Source organism: Magallana gigas, chromosome 4 (assembly GCF_963853765.1).
Source record: "Magallana gigas chromosome 4, xbMagGiga1.1, whole genome shotgun sequence".
In the NCBI taxonomy this organism is placed as follows: domain Eukaryota; kingdom Metazoa; phylum Mollusca; class Bivalvia; order Ostreida; family Ostreidae; genus Magallana; species Magallana gigas.
The window spans coordinates 554832-570336 of NC_088856.1; the positions used below are offsets into that span (position 1 = coordinate 554832).

The 15505-nt window shown below is 33.6% G+C and overlaps 1 protein-coding gene across 5 annotated transcripts in view; it reads right to left on the reverse strand.

Moving 5' to 3' along the window:
* Window positions 1-10183, reverse strand: part of LOC105321080 (nuclear receptor ROR-beta) — a 49902-nt gene extending 39719 nt beyond the window's left edge. For 3 of the 5 annotated variants that reach the window (XM_034451059.2, XM_034451054.2, XM_066080790.1), the window contains exons 1-2: window positions 10087-10183; window positions 1623-1693 (exon numbers count right to left, since the gene is read on the reverse strand). The gene's annotated coding sequence lies outside the window, so the exon portion shown is untranslated. The remainder of the gene's footprint in view (window positions 1-1622; window positions 1694-10086) is intronic. The other 2 variants (XM_034451061.2, XM_034451056.2) reach the window with 1 other exon arrangement.
* Between the last annotated feature and the right edge of the window lie 5322 nt (window positions 10184-15505).

Consider the following 15505-nt stretch of genomic DNA (forward strand, 5'->3'; position numbering starts at 1 on the left):
TTTTAACACAAGTAGACATAATTTTCATAAATATACAGAAAATTTTTGCTGTTCTTGGAAAATCAAACCCAGTCTGGCAGATATAATTTGTGCATTAAGGCCTAAAAAAAAAAATAGGTTTGTTTCCGCTTTCCCGACCGACCCTAACTTAAACCCGCCGACCAAAAAAAAATTTTCGAGTTTTTTCGTAAATTTCCGTTTTTATCCGTTTTTTGTTAAAATTTCGTTTTTATCCGATTTAAAAATTTATTGTGTTTACAAATGGCAGCACATGTCGTGGCAGTTGAGCTCGAGAAATGTTCCCACCAGCCGGGGAAAAAGTTCATCACATCATTTAAACAATGACAACAAATACTTGGTTTTTTTTTTATCTTACCCAGTTTAATAGATAAATGGTTTAATATGCACAATTGAACAGATGGAGAGGGAAAAAAAAAAAGATTTAAAAAAAAAATAAAGCCGACCGACCGACCCTAATTTTTTTCAGCCTGAAAGCGGAAACAAACCTATTTTTTTTTAGGCCTAATTCAAACAAAGAAGTGACTCCTAGACATACACATATTAGTTAATTCTCATAACATTCAACATATTAGTTTCTGATAGCTGAAACCATTCCCACAGTCAACAAACTGAAGATAAACTGTTATACTGGCAAATCAAGAGGCAGAATTGAAATGAGGTCTCCAATACTGTAATAATGAACCTTAAAACCCCCACACCCAGGCAAGATCTCTGCATTAATTATGAATTCTCAATCAACATTTATGAATAATATACACAGAGTGAAAATTATATTAACAGTATGCACAAATACATGTGTCAATCCCCCCCCCCCCCAATTCTACAACCACCCACCATTTCTATTACCACCAATCCCCCCAAAAAATTCTACTAACACCAGCCCACATTCTATCACCCCCCTCCATTCTACCACCACGAGCCCTGCAACCCCCACCCACCACATTCTATCACCCCCCCCCCCCCCTCCATTCTACCACCACCAGCCCTGCAACCCCCCCCCCCCATTCTATCACCCCCCCCTCCATTCTTCCACCACCAACACCAGCCCCCCCCCCCCCCTCCATTCTACCACCACCAGTCCTCTCCTTACATCTGTACACTCTGTTCACTGTGTATGCCACTTTATCACTTGTTACATAACATATTTAGTATGCTACAGATTCTAAGGAAACAGGAAAGACATTTGAGAAGAAGTCATTTCACAGAGACAAATAATTTCTAGACTTGAAGAGTGCTGTTGACATTTCAATCACTTATATACTCCAGTAACAAGAGACCTTCATCTGCCAACAGCCAGATGGTTAGCTATCAAGATAAACTTATAAAGTCAGAGAAAAAGAGCTCCCAAAACTTATAAGAAACCTGTCTTGATTGATCTTAACATGTATTTGATCTTTCTTTGTTTCATTCTAATACAGAAGGTCAAAAGGTCAAACAAACCTTCTACCCCTGTTCCTCTGGCTGGCATAGTGTGGTCAACAATGAACAGTTTTGTTGGCTTTTTTATGAATGGGAGGGGGGGGGGGCAGTAATAGAGGCTGGAAGCCTTTCGTTAATTTCGATACACAATTCTATTATTTGGATAAAAAGGTGTAACATACCTGTTTCTTTAATCTGCCTTTTTTACAATATATGTTCACAACCAAAGTACATTTTGTCAGATTCCAAATTTCTGAAAATTAGAAAAACTTTCATGTTACTAAATCTGAAATGATGCATTTATCATATCACACAACATGGTTAAAATTTATTACTGATTATTATAACAGCCGCTCATAAACTAGGCTTTACACATTATAGAAAATTGATTTTTTCCATTATTACACATCCCAAGCTAGAGATTATTAGCACACAGTTGAATTTTCTCTGTAATAAATATAAAATGCTATTAATATTTATATAAGCAAAAAAGTCATCTATTAGAAAAAAACCAAAGGAAAATAATCACTTCAACACTATGGCTTGAATTTTACTTTACATAGATTCATTCATTATTATCATCACACTAAAACTTACATCATAATCTGTACACTGTGTCTTATATCTATCATCATCTGTACACTGTCTTATATCTATCACCATCTGTACACTGTGTCTTATATCTATCATCATCTGTACACTGTGTCTTACATCACATCTATCATCTGTACACTGTGTCTTATATCTATCACCATCTGTACACTGTGTCTTAAATCTATCATCTGTACACTGTGTCTTACATCTATCATCATCTGTACACTGTGTCTTACATCTATCATCTGTACACTGTGTCTTACATCTATCACCATCTGTACACTGTGTCTTACATCTATCATCATCTGTACACTGTGTCTTACATCTATCATCATCTGTACACTGTGTCTTACATCACATCTATCATCTGTACACTGTGTCTTATATCTATCATCATCTGTACACTGTCTTACATCTATCATCTGTACACTGTGTCTTACATCTATCACCATCTGTACACTGTGTCTTACATCTATCATCATCTGTACACTGTGTCTTACATCTATCATCATCTGTACACTGTGTCTTATATCTATCACCATCTGTACACTGTCTTATATCTATCATCATCTGTACACTGTCTTACATCTATCATCATCTGTACACTGTGTCTTACATCACATCTATCATCTGTACACTGTGTCTTATATCTATCATCATATGTACACTGTGTCTTACATCTATCATCTGTACACTGTCTTTCATCTATCACCATCTGTACACTGTGTCTTACATCTATCATCATCTGTACACTGTGTCTTACATCACATCTATCATCTGTACACTGTGTCTTATATCTATCATCATCTGTACACTGTGTCTTACATCTATCACCATCTGTACACTGTCTTATATCTATCATCATCTGTACACTGTCTTACATCTATCACCATCTGTACACTGTGTCTTACATCTATCACCATCTGTACACTGTGTCTTACATCTATCATCATCTGTACACTGTGTCTTATATCTATCATCATCTGTACACTGTGTCTTACATCTATCACCATCTGTACACTGTCTTATATCTATCATCATCTGTACACTGTCTTACATCTATCACCATCTGTACACTGTGTCTTACATCTATCACCATATGTACACTGTGTCTTATATCTATCACCATCTGTACACTGTGTCTTACATCTATCATCATCTGTACACTGTGTCTTACATCTATCATCATCTGTACACTGTGTCTTATATCTATCACCATCTGTACACTGTGTCTTACATCTATCATCTGTACACTGTGTCTTACATCTATCATCATCTGTACACTGTCTTACATCTATCATCATCTGTACACTGTGTCTTACATCTATCATCTGTACACTGTGTCTTACATCTATCATCATCTGTACACTGTGTCTTACACCTATCACCATCTGTACACTGTGTCTTACATCTATCACCATCTGTACACTGTGTCTTACATCTATCACCATCTGTACACTGTGTCTTACATCTATCACCATCTGTACACTGTGTCTTACATCTATCATCATCTGTACACTGTGTCTTACATCTATCACCATCTGTACACTGTGTCTTACATCTATCATCATCTGTACACTGTGTCTTATATCTATTATCTGTACACTGTGTCTTATATCTATCATCTGTACACTGTGTCTTATATCTATCATCTGTACACTGTGTCTTACATCTATCATCATCTGTACACTGTGTCTTACATCTATCATCTGTACACTGTGTCTTATATCTATCATCTGTACACTGTGTCTTATATCTATCAACTGTACACTGTGTCTTACATCTATCATCTGTACACTGTGTCATATCTATCATCATCTGTACACTGTGTCTTACATCTATCATCATCTGTACACTGTGTCTTACATCTATCATCTGTACACTGTGTCTTACATCTATCATCATCTGTACAATGTGTCTTATATCTATCATCTGTACACTGTGTCTTACATCTATCACCATCTGTACACTGTGTCTTACATCTATCACCATCTGTACACTGTGTCTTACATCTATCACCATCTGTACACTGTGTCTTACATCTATCATCATCTGTACACTGTGTCTTACATCTATCATCTGTACACTGTGTCTTACATCTATCATCATCTGTACACTGTGTCTTATATCTATCATCTGTACACTGTGTCTTACATCTATCATCATCTGTACACTGTGTCTTACATCTATCATCATCTGTACACTGTGTCTTATATCTATCATCTGTACACTGTGTCTTATATCTATCATCTGTACACTGTGTCTTACATCTATTATCTGTACACTGTGTCTTACATCTATCATCTGTACACTGTGTATTACATCTATCATCATCTGTACACTGTGTCTTACATCTATCACCATCTGTACACTGTGTCTTACATCTATCATCATCTGTACGCTGTGTCTTACATCTATCATCATCTGTACACTGTGTCTTACATCTATCACCATCTGTACACTGTGTCTTACATCTATCATCATCTGTACACTGTGTCTTACATCTATCACCATCTGTACGCTGTGTCTTACATCTATCATCATCTGTACACTGTGTCTTACATCTATCATCATCTGTACACTGTGTCTTACATCTATCACCATCTGTACACTGTGTCTTACATCTATCACCATCTGTACGCTGTGTCTTACATCTATCATCATCTGTACACTGTGTCTTACATCTATCACCATCTGTACGCTGTGTCTTACATCTATCATCATCTGTACACTGTGTCTTACATCTATCACCATCTGTACGCTGTGTCTTACATCTATCATCATCTGTACACTGTGTCTTACATCTATCACCATCTGTACACTGTGTCTTACATCTATCATCATCTGTACACTGTGTCTTAAATCTATCATCTGTACACTGTCTTACATCTATCACCATCTGTACACTGTGTCTTATATCTATCATCTGTACACTGTGTCTTACATCTATTATCTGTACACTGTGTCTTACATCTATCACCATCTGTACGCTGTGTCTTACATCTATCATCATCTGTACACTGTGTCTTACATCTATCATCTGTACACTGTGTCTTACATCTATCATCTGTACACTGTGTCTTACATCTATCATCATCTGTACACTGTGTCTTACATCTATCATCATCTGTACACTGTCTTACATCTATCATCATCTGTACACTGTGTCTTACATCTATCATCATCTGTACACTGTGACTTACATCTATCATCATCTGTACACTGTCTTACATCTATCATCATCTGTACACTGTGTCTTACATCTATCATCATCTGTACACTGTGTCTTACATCTATCATCATCTGTACACTGTGTCTTACATCTATCATCTGTACACTGTGACTTACATCTATCACCATCTGTACACTGTGTCTTACATCTATTATCTGTACACTGTGTCTTATATCTATCACCATCTGTACACTGTGTCTTACATCTATCACCATCTGTACACTGTGTCTTACATCTATCATCATCTGTACACTGTGTCTTAAATCTATCATCTGTACACTGTCTTACATCTATCACCATCTGTACACTGTGTCTTAAATCTATCATCATCTGTACACTGTGTCTTTCATCTATCATCATCTGTACACTGTGTCTTACATCTATCATCATCTGTACACTGTGTCTTAAATCTATCATCTGTACACTGTGTCTTACATCTATCATCATCTGTACACTGTGTCTTATATCTATCACCATCTGTACACTGTGTCTTACATCTATCATCATCTGTACACTGTGTCTTACATCTATCACCATCTGTACACTGTGTCTTACATCTATCATCATCTGTACACTGTGTCTTACATCTATCATCATCTGTACACTGTGTCTTACATCTATCATCATCTGTACACTGTGTCTTACATCTATCATCATCTGTACACTGTGTCTTACATCTATCATCATCTGTACACTGTGTCTTACATCACATCTATCATCTGTACACTGTGTCTTACATCTATCATCATCTGTACACTGTGTCTTACATCTATCATCTGTACACTGTCTTACATCTATCATCATCTGTACACTGTGTCTCAAATCTATCATCATCTGTACACTGTCTTATATCTATCATCATCTGTACACTGTCTTACATCTATCATCATCTGTACACTGTGTCTTACATCTATCATCATCTGTACACTGTGTCTTACATCTATCATCTGTACACTGTCTTACATCTATCATCATCTGTACACTGTGTCTCAAATCTATCATCATCTGTACACTGTCTTATATCTATCATCATCTGTACACTGTGTCTTACATCTATCATCTGTACACTGTGTCTTACATCTATCATCATCTGTACACTGTGTCTCAAATCTATCACCATCTGTACACTGTCTTATATCTATCATCATCTGTACACTGTGTCTTACATCTATCATCATCTGTACACTGTGTCTTACATCTATCATCATCTGTACACTGTGTCTTACATCTATTATCTGTACACTGTGTCTTACATCTATCATCTGTACACTGTGTCTTACATCCATCACCATCTGTACACTGTGTCTTACATCTATCATCATCTGTACACTGTGTCTTACATCTATCATCTGTACACTGTGTCTTACATCCATCACCATCTGTACACTGCGTCTTACATCTATCATCATCTGTACACTGTGTCTTACATCTATCACCATCTGTACACTGTGTCTTACATCTATCATCATCTGTACACTGTGTCTTACATCTATCATCTGTACACTGTCTTATATCTATCATCATCATCTGTACACTGTGACTTAGATCATCACTTACATTACAACAATATCTGTTCATTTTAACAAAAGAATTGCATTTTAACTCAAGTGAGCCGCAGCTTTTATTTGATGACAATTGACTAGAGATAAAATTTGAGACTGTATTTCTTTTGTAGAGACATGCATGTTATGAAACATTATACTTCCAACGTCGCGTCACACCAAGGTCATTTGGATTTAAATCCCCCATTTTGAAAACCTTCACACAGAATCATTAGAAAAAATACATATGGAACTTATAACCGAATTTTTAAGCTAACTAATTGAATGTCAGACCTTCTTTCTTCATAAAATATTTGTGCATTACAATTATAGAGATGTGTTTTTCCACTGAGGTTTAACAAAATAGTAGAACTATTTTGAGATAATCCTGTTTCTAACAATCAGACTTAATATGTAATTTATACCAATTTTTGACATCATACATTAACAGGCTCCTTGATCTTTGTCCAAAAAGAACTTTAACATATTTTTCTAAGTCCAAATGATGTCTATATATAATATGTATATAATAATTGACAGGTGACATTGGGTCTCTGTGGTTATATTTTTGTCAATGACAACAATACCCTTAGCTTAGTTGATAGTTTACAGAAACATTGCTATGCAGGGTGAAGTTTTCTTTATGTTGTTTCAATTTGTACTGTGCAATTTTCAATGTGAATTAACAAGAGAAAAAATTTGTATTTATAATTTTTTCTGTTTGATTTTGTAGATTCTCACATTTTCATTAAAACACACTTTTGACAAAATCAACTGAGTTGAGTCCAATAACTAATAAATACTGAGTTCTGCTGTATTTTCATTTAAATTTTTAATATTAAACAAATAAACCAAAAAACTCAATGTTTTCTAGACATCATTCAGAAGATTAAGGTAAACAGGATTACAAATGAAAGCCAAATTCTTCTCACATTTTTGAGTAATTCAAATTTAATTACACTCTGTGTAAGTATAGTTCTTGTGTGTCATATTCCTAGGCCTACAAACCTCTAACCTAATATAAAATGCAGATTAATAGGTTTTGAATTTAAGAATATCAATTAAATGTTATAATTTAGCAAAAACTGAAATCATCTTTTGAAACCTACTGGATTATGCCTAAATCAGGATTGATCAAGATTTTAAGAGATTCCCTAGTTGTAAATTACTTTAGATTATGATAAATCAAGCCGTCACTGTTTCGAATATAACCAAAAACTGTGGTCCAATTTGTGGTTTGCTTTTCATTCCAACTTTCCAGAAAAAGGAATTCTTTTAATCAAATACGGGAGTGTGGATGGCTTATGAAGTACAGTAAAACTTGTTTAGCACAAACACAGATATAGCGAAATCTCGGTTATAGCAAAGCTTTTTTGAGTCCCCGGCAAAATTCTTAACAAATCTTTTTAAAATGTAATGGTTATAATGAATTCGGATAGAACGAATTAACAGATATAGCGAACTGATTTGAGTCCCTTAAAGGTGAATAACAAAAATTAACTCTTTTATAACAAATTTCTTTACAGTTTAAAAAATTTACACTACTAAACATAATAGTTTGAAGGAATTTATTTTCACAAAAATTCTTCAATTTACAATCCGATATTTAAAGGTATCAAAGGAATGCATTTTCATTCTAAGCCTCCATTAGCAAAAATTGTCATCTGATAAAAGAAACCATTATATAGTGAATAAATGGCTTTAGTAATTATTACAAATTCGTTATATGGATATAATGAATATAATGAAGTAAATCCATTGGTCCCTCGGACTTCGCCATAAACGAGTTTTACTGCATTATACATGAGGCCTAAAAAAAAAATAGGTTTGTTTCCGCTTTCAGGCTGAAAAAAATTAGGGTCGGTCGGTCGGCTTTTTTTTTTTTTTTAATCTTTTTTTTTTCCCTCTCCATCTGTTCAATTGTGCATATTAAAACATTTATCTATTAAACTGGGTAAGATAAAAAAAAACCAAGTATTTGTTGTCATTGTTTAAATGATGAGATGAACTTTTTCCCCGGCTGGTGGGAACATTTCTCGAGCTCAACTGCCACGACATGTGCTGCCATTTGTAAATATCAAACATCTACACAACACTGATGACATCTCAATAAGTTCTATAAGCGTTTTTCCGACTTAAATTTGGAGGACACAATAAATTTTTAAATCGGATAAAAACGAAATTTTAACAAAAAACGGATAAAAACGGAAATTTACAAAAAAACTCGAAAAAAAATTTTTGGGTCGGCGGGTTTAAGTTAGGGTCGGTCGGGAAAGCGGAAACAAACCTTTTTTTTTTTTAGGCCTGAACACAACAATTACAGTATGGAATTCAGAAAAAGGTTTTTACGCCTGTATATTAATAGTGTGCAATGAAAGCACTAACACTTGCTAAAATACAAAAGTAGCATTACTGTCATAAAAAAATTGTTAATTTTATGTACAAAAATGTCATTAATACAAGTCCTAATCAGAGTAATTATATTTAGTCTTGATGATGAATTCAGTAAAAAAAAAAAATAAAGTTTTTAAAGTTCAACTTTGAAATTGATGAAAATAGCAATACCAATAAAACCTGAAACAGTATCAGATGAACTAGAAAACTACAGAACCGCTTATAACAATACTTAAGACAAATAATCCAATCTGACCTATGAAGTAGAATATAAAACACAGTTCACAGTGTATGTTAAAGCAAATGAAATTATTTTGTCTGAATAAGGAATATCAAATAAATGTATACAATCTGTAACTATAGATCATGATTCTCTACTTGCGTTAATCAATATGATTTTACACAAATTGGTGCTATTGGTGGTCAATTGATAACTTCCACTGCCTTATACCAACACTTTTACTCATCTGGAATTCAATAAAATTCCCTGCATCAATAAAAATATCACAATTTTCACGTGTCTACATAGTGCCATACCTGACATTCATAGTTCACTGTAGTTGGTAGAGTATACTGCATATTGCTTTTACATTTCAACAAAGACAACCAAAACCCCGATTAAACAACAGTTCACCTGACTAATCCGACAGGGCTGCCGAAGTCGAGTGAGAGACAGTGTAAATTCTCCAATATTAGGCATACATTGTACAATACGAGGTCAGGGACATTCCTTCATAAACATTCGTCAATTTATTCTCGTGATCGAGCGGTGAGACATGTCTTTTACGTTCCTTTGAGGGGGAAATCACCAAATAGTATCATTAACAAACTGATCTTTACGTTGTCTCTCATTCACACTTCCATAAAACGTCCAAATTTACTTACTTACTAAGTTTCTTGGAGTAAAAACTTCAATATCCGGGCATTTGATTAGTAACCAAAATGGGATCAAGGTGAAGGTCATTAATTACATTTTTTTGTCCCTAGTTTCGTACCAAATTTGTCCTTTGAATTTTGGAGGAAAATTGCATGCAATATACATCCAGTTTTATATTTCATCATTCTTTTTTGTCTGTAATACAATGTTGAATGAAAATGTGATTAACCCATAGTTTGTTGACACGGGATAGGTGTCAGGAAAATTCGTGCCCTGTAGAAATCGTACCCTGGAGAAATCGTACCCTTATGGTGATATCATGGATATTATACTTACAAACATTGGTTAATAATTAGTCATGGACTCGCTGACAATTGCATTTCATTTCATTTTTTTTTCAATCTCGTGCCCCCACCACCATCTACCCCAAACGGGTAAATTTACGTTTTTAGTTTAGTTAAATATTTTTTTAAAAAGATATTAAAATTATATTATAGTGCATATCATGGAAAATATGCCAGCAGTGATTGAACAATGATTAAATTGCAGTGATAGAACATCTAGATCTGTGTATGATCATGGAATAAAAAAGTCAGTCCTCTTTTGAAGAGAGAGAGAAAGAGAGAGAGAGAAAAGAGAGAGAGAGAGAGAGAGAGAGAGAGAGAGAGAGAGAGAGAGAGAGAGAGAGAGAGAGAGAGATGTTGAATTTCTCATTTATTGAAATTGAGTTTAATTGAAATGTAGTATATTTCAAAGAAAAGTACTTGTAAGTAAATAATCTTAATTGTCAAACGCGGCACCAAAATGTCACCGGTGTAAAGAGGAATAACTAGAGCACGTGATGCATAAGAAACCCCCATTGCAGAGAGCGATTCTTATTCGATTAAAATTTCAAAATAAATATATTCTATAATTTTCCTTTTTAATTTAAAATATCCGAAATTAACTTATAAAACTTTCTCACCAGTTGTTAAGAGTACTTAAGAGTTAAGAGTAAGTTTTTCTTTAAATTCTGTTTCACACAAATTTGAGAGAGAGAGAGAGAGAGAGAGAGAGAGAGAGAGAGAGAGAGAGAGAGAGAGAGAGAGAGAGAGAGAGAGAGAGAGAGAGAGAGAGCATTTCTATACAGTTTTCTGGAAGCGCAATCTTTGTCAATCTCTCTGTATATATAAATTACACTGTCCATGTAGTTCAGGGACATTGTACTATTATTAGCATGATCTTGTCAAGGAGGTTTCCTTATCAAATCCTTCTTATAGAATTTGCGATATCATTTTGCATGCATTCATCCTAATGAACACTAATATAGATTAAAATAAGTTGGAACTTTAATTGGTCCCATGGCAAATGGTTGAGTACAAGGAAGGAGGATCGCCAAACCCAGCGCGGTCATTACGAATTTAAGAGCATCTTTATAAAAACTTTTCTCAAGATAAACAATTCTTTAATACCTGTAAATTCAATATTGTGATATACGAAAGCCCATTGAGCTCATTTTCGTAGGTAAAAAAAATCGCGAATAAACGCGAAACTTTCGCGATATAACGCGTAAATTTCCGCGAATAAACGCGTAAATTTCGCGAATGAACGCGTAACTTTCGCGAATTAACACGAAACCATTATATAAATAACGTCATTTCATACAATAACCCTTATGAAGAAAAGTGATTGAAAACAAATACTTTTAGTTTTAAATCATGAAATACTTATCTATTATTCATTATTATTATATAATCCGTGTTCCGTTGATTTATGAAGACAAAATTATCATCTTTTTTACATATAGATATATTAATAAATCTGATAAAACATCATAACATTTTTAGATGTTAGATAATAAGTTAGAGCATCATTTTTCATTTGTTCGCCGACCTTGTGTTCGAACAGGCATTAACTGATTATCCTTTTTCTTATAAAATCAATATAAATTCAACCGTCGGAAACCTTTAAAATCTTAATACTGATTTTCAAATGACATATGTGATAAAACTAGAAAACTAGAAGACAATAGCTTAAAATTTCAATTCACAGCTTGACTTATCTTTCTGATATTAAAATAAAATAGACGTTCATTTATGTCGCGGCGATATAACATATATTATAACGTTTTGAACAATGATATCCTTTCAATTTCTAAAATGATACCCAATAAAACTTTAAATTCGAATTAAAATTGTTATAATCAATATATGTTGATGCCTCATTTTCAATAATAAAGTGCACATGAGAATGTGAGAAGCGCGATGCATTATGTTCTTTGAAAATCAGTAATAAGATTTTAAAGATTTCCTACGTTTGAATTTATATCAATTTGTATAAGGTTTAACCTGATTCATTTACATCTTTATATAATAAGATTATTTACTTTTATTTCAAATTACATGTAATATGTTTGTTTTTAATCATTGTTCTTCATATAATATAGACGTTCCTGTGTGAAATGCCAATAATTATATTTTAAAGTTTCGCGTTTATTCGCGAAAGTTTTGCGTTATATCGCGAAAGTAACGCGTTTATTTGCGAAAGTTTCGCGTTATATCCCGAAAGAAATGCGTTTATTCGCGAAAGTATCGCATTAATTTGCGAAAGTTACGCATTATATCGCGAAAGTAACGCGTTTATTTGCGAAAATGACGCGTTTTTCGCGGAAGTTTCACGTTTATTCGCAAAAGGTTCGCGTTTATTTACGAAAGTTACGCGTTTATTCGCGAAAGTAACGCGTTCATTCGCGAAAATTTTGCGTTTATTCGTGAAAAAAATATTTTTTACCTACGAAAGTGAGCTCAATCGGCTTTCGTAGTGATATTCCTATGCAATTACCCCATGCATTAGTCGAGCACTCGACTACTTGTTGACATTACTAGTATATACGGTGTATAGTTGGTATGTTGAAAGTTATATTAAATCAATAATTCAGTATGAAAATACATGTACTACGTGAGGTTAGTTAAAAAAAAATAAAAAAATTCAAAAAAAAGAGAGAAATTTTTTTCTTTCAATTAGGTAATCAAATACAATGAAGCTGATGATAGACCGAACTCATGAATTAAAAAAAATGCATTTTATTATAGTGAAATATAGGTGTTTTGATACACCAATTTGTGAACCGATATTGAATCAAGCTATTACTATTAGTAAAAGTTGAACACAATATTATTGGTAACTTAATATTTACCCATTTCTTATGCCAAAACATTAACTCACCAGAATATGAATAGAGAACTATCTAAAACTCCATGGTCCGGGGCCTTATTACAAAGGAAACAGAAAGAAATACCAGAAGGTCAATTCATACATGTACATTGAAATACATATAGAAAATATTTCTTCACTGGAATAAATATGATGACTAAGTTTGATATGATTAATAAGTAAGTGCGTCTTTATAAGGAATGGGTTTGATGTTAGGTACCCCAGAGAGATTTGTAATCTAATACGAAAAGTTTCCATGACAACTTCTATCAATTTATTCACAGTTACTACAAAGAAGATGGGGGAATATGCTATATAGCGCAAATGCCCATTCGGTTTATTCGTGAAATACGATTTTGAATTTAATGTTTTCCAATTATATGTATTCAAATATATTATATTTACATTCTACTGTGTTTTCCCATTAAATTCCGTGATGTTTAAATGCCTCTAAATGCAACACCTAATCACTGCGTATGAATTTACGAGTAATTTACATAAGTAGTTCTCAAACAGTGATTTCTATGTTATCGATTAAAAAATGTATTTCATGAATGTTGTCAAAACAGGTCATGTTTTATAATTATTTAACCAAAATGTTGACTTTATTGTTAAAAGCAACATTTCAAGAGTTATTTATCGTGGATTATATTTACATGCTCGCAGATCTCATCTCAACAGTCTATGTGAAAACCAGTTTAAACCGGTTTTACAAAACAGCTGTTCTTGCTGTTACTAATGCACTCCCTCCGTGATCTGCACTTTATATCGATTTATTTAAGTAAACAATTGATTTCTTCAGTAAGAGAATGTAAATATAAGCATTAAATGATTTATTTTTGACGTCGTCGTGTCAATAACTGCCGTCAGGTGAGCAGACAAATTATATCATAACGCGCTAACGCACGTTATTCAATTTGTCTGCTCACCTGACGGCAGTTATTGACACGACGACGTCAAAAATAAATCATTCAATGCTATAATAAAACAAGTTTGCAAAAACACAGATTGTAGCTACATTCAGTTCTTAATATATTTAACAAAAGATAAGAAAAAATATATTGCCTTAAAATTTTGATGGTATCGAACCCCTAGTTACATAAGGTTAGCTTAAGTCTGGTGCTATAACCACTGAGCCAATTGAAACACACCAATATTTAGCTGTTTAATACTACGTGTGACTTTTGCCACGAATTTAAGGAGTTGTATTAGTTTTTTTTCAAAACGCCCAATTGTTGGGATACAAAATGGTACTTTAATGTATAGTGGGTATAGTTGGTTATTTCTCCACGTTTTTTGTTGATTGAAATCGGTTTATTTTCCATTACACCTTATTTAGACTATGAGAAAAATATGGAGCACAGACCCACACTATGAAAGAAAAAGCATTGAAGTTAAAAAAAATGGACACCATTTGCATAAATATATATTGCTTCGATTTTTTTGAAATAAAAGATTTATTGATATTTTCATTTTTCAGTATCTTATCCGTCCGTGTATAGGCATTTTACACGCCTTATCCACCCATCTTCGTTATGTAATCCTATAGTTATAAGTATACCTCCATAAAATGAAAAACTAAGGACAAATTTTCAAATTCGTCAAAATGAACATTTTTCAAAATGATAATTACAAATATTCACTTGAAATAGATACATCAACGTTTACTCTTTAACAGCTCTTAAGTACGAATTGCGTTCATTAAAATTTATAAAGACACGTTCGACTGTGTTTGTAATGCATCAACGCTTTGATAATGCCAAGCAGCCTTTCATACGTTCAGAAATTCAGGGGTGGATGCAGGATATGAAGCTAGGGCAGAGATGTCGTCAATTTTAGGCAAGGGATCTAGGGGCTTGAAGCTCCTGGATTCTAGAGATTGCGTAGGATAAAAATGAAGTCTTCAAATTTTGACTTTTGTGATATTTCTTCTCGTGATTATACTAAAAAGCAATAAAATCATCATAACGTTTAAAGGTTTAATGTACATTTAAGACATGCAGTAATCCCATCAAAACCCTCTACGACACTTTTCCTTTTATTTTTATGGGGGCACAGGGGGCGAAGACTGCAGAAGCTCACAGAGTCAAGAGATTTTGTGAGGTAAAATTGAAGTCTTAGAATTTAGAATTTTGTGCTTCTTGTGATTATACTTAATTTTTAAAAGTTTGTACATTTAAGACCTGCAGTAATCCCACCCAAATTCTGCCTTGCAAAAATTATATAATATACAAT